The 2,718-nt window shown below is 32.5% G+C and overlaps 1 long non-coding RNA gene across 1 annotated transcript; it reads left to right on the top strand.

Moving 5' to 3' along the window:
- Positions 1 to 239: 239 nt before the first annotated feature.
- Positions 240 to 1,045, top strand: LOC116140112. The gene is made up of 3 exons (XR_004129561.1): positions 240 to 452; positions 666 to 750; positions 877 to 1,045. It is a non-coding gene; the product is annotated as an uncharacterized LOC116140112 (long non-coding RNA).
- The last annotated feature ends 1,673 nt before the right edge of the window (positions 1,046 to 2,718 follow it).

Genomic DNA, 2,718 nt, shown 5'->3' with positions numbered 1-2,718 from the left:
TACAAATAAATGTGAAATTAATTATGATTATTTATTTATTTTTAATTAGATTTTATAAATCCATTTAAATAAGAAATTAAATGTAGCATTCAAATGTGAAATTATAATGAAGGGAGTGGCCGTATCAATTCCAAAGAAAGAAGAAACACTATAGCACGCGGAAAGTAAGCAAGAGAATAACTTTATGAAAATGGAAAAACAATTAAATTCAATATTTTTAAATAAAAATGTAGAATCTACCAATTAATATGATGTTATACACATTGGAAACTCTAATTTTCTTCATTTTCATATAAAAAGCAACAAGGGCATCTCAACTCTCCCTTCCAAGTAGCTTCTAGTTTCATCCTCCATACTCATATAATCTATCTAACTTCAGTAATCAGAGCCTAAGTTTTTTTCTTTCTCAACGATGAGTGACCCCAAGTACGGTTATCCTTATCCTTCTCAAGGTAATCGCTTTGCATGTCTTTCAATATCTTCTTCCAGATTTTTTTTTTTTTCTGTTAAAACTTAAAACCATAGATTTTCGTTGATTTTTAGTTTCTCAACTTGGGTTAGCCGCTTTATTTTGTTGTTCATCTCATTTTATGGTGATTTGTTCGTGGGATTTTTTCTTTTCATAAAAAAGTTTTGAGCTTGATTATTTTTTTATGGGGTTGCAGGTTATTATCAAGGGCCTCCAGTGATGGCTCCTCCTCAATATGCAGCTCCACCACCCAAGAGAGAGCCAGGTTTTCTCGAGGGATGGTAATATAATTATTTACATATTCAACTTTTTTTTTTTTAATTTTTTTTTTTTAACGAATAGGGTAAAATTAATTATTTATATTGATTTTCTGATCTTGGTTTAATATTATATATATATTGTTGCAGTCTGGCTGCTTTGTGTTGCTGCTGCCTTATTGATGAGTGTTGCTGCGATCCCTCCATCATCTTTATAAGCTGATGATTTTCATGTAATTCCGCTTCTATTTACGATTATGTTATGTAATCCCATTGTTATATAGTTTTATGTTTAAATTAAGTTGTTGTTTTGGATTCATTTTAACTTGTTAGTGTTTATGTTTAAAAGTATTTCTTGGAAATGCTTTTGATGTTTGATGTATTAAATTGCTCAACTGATCTATTTTAATACTTATATAATATAGTTTCTGTTACTTCTGGCAAGCACCTTTGGAACAAACAGTTCTTCTTTTAAAGGTTAGATCAGATTTCTGGTAACACCACCGGAAATTAGGCCTGCGCCCACACGGAACTGGCACCGGGAAAGACAAATTTGGCCTTTCCCGATCCGCACTTTGGTGCCGGAAGCTTGTTGTGGCCGATTGTGTCATTTCCGGCACCGGTTCCGCATCAACGCAGGCCATTTTTCTGGTGGTATAAGCATTTAAGATTTCCACTTTTGTTTTATGTAAGGCGAGCAGAAATGACTTTTGTGAGTTTTTCCATCGTTGTGGGGACTAGTTGTCCATAATTTTTGCAGTTTTCTGGCTAGTGATGAGGTCGTTTGTGGCCCAAAAGAAAACAATAATTCAGCAACTAATTAAATGCCAAGTAATAATGAAAGTTCATGGAATTGAGCTGTCCAGCTAAGTGTCAAAGCCAACAATCTTTTTGCTTTTGTCAAGGTATTTGACTTTTGAAATAGTAGGGGGAAGAAACATTGAACTTTTCACAATATTTGGCTGAAGGTTTACTCACTCTATTATGGCTTCATTCAATCAAATTATAGACTTTTGTTTAGAAATTTGTTAAGTCTTTTCTTTAAGCACATGGGAAGCTAGGAAAATCTATTTAATGATTTACTGGTAAACAGTGGTTGGACGAACTTTAAACCTAAATTAGACATCTTGGGTTTAAATGGGACATAGTTTAAAATAGAGTTAACCATTTTTTTCCATCCAAATAATGGTTTAATAATATTTTCTTACCTACAGACTTTTAAAATACCATTTTATTATCCAAAATTATATTCTGATGGTGAATAAAAAACAAACTTGATATTGGCTGTTGGACTTTTAAAGAGGGGAGACCGATGAATCTTTTAGTGGTAGAAGGTTGGATTTTGGTGGTTGGGATTGATCAAAATTTGACTTGGGAGGGCAGTTGTGAAACCCCTAATCGTTCGATTGCCAGTGATTGGCGGGGTTGACGAGAGTAGGGTTTGAGGGGTTTTAATGAGTGATGATCGAGGAATAGAATGGTGGTGGTATAGGGTCGTAACGATGCCAGAATAAAAAACGGAATATAAACTTGAATAATAAAATGGTATTTTAAAAGTCTATGGTTGAGAAAATGTCATTAAATCATTATTTGAGTGAAAAAAAGCTGTTCTTTAAAATATCTAGTCTTTTATGTGGTCTTCATAATAGGAGGTGCAAATGGCATTTGATTAATAAATCCCCAGTTAAAGGAAATAAAAATTTGAATGTATTCTTAAAATGATAGGATAAAACTAAACGAATAATAAAGTGATTAATAATTGAATGGGTAGGGTAGTCTTTTGCACAAATATTTAATAGCCTTGCCACATTGTGCGATTTGCTGAGCTGTTACTAGGCCCGCTAAATTCAGCAATTTTTTATCTGTACACTCTTCTTTCTAACGCCCATCTTAATCCTATTCAAAATTAAATCACCATTTTTAGGTAATAAAATCTTCCATACTTTGATGTTAATCAAATTTTTTTTTTTAAAGAATAGTTATATTCAAGAT

The sequence above is a fragment of the Pistacia vera genome, unplaced genomic scaffold (genome assembly GCF_008641045.1).
Source record: "Pistacia vera cultivar Batoury unplaced genomic scaffold, PisVer_v2 Contig363, whole genome shotgun sequence".
In the NCBI taxonomy this organism is placed as follows: Eukaryota; Viridiplantae; Streptophyta; class Magnoliopsida; order Sapindales; family Anacardiaceae; genus Pistacia; species Pistacia vera.
This window is presented reverse-complemented; position numbering and strand designations above follow the sequence as displayed.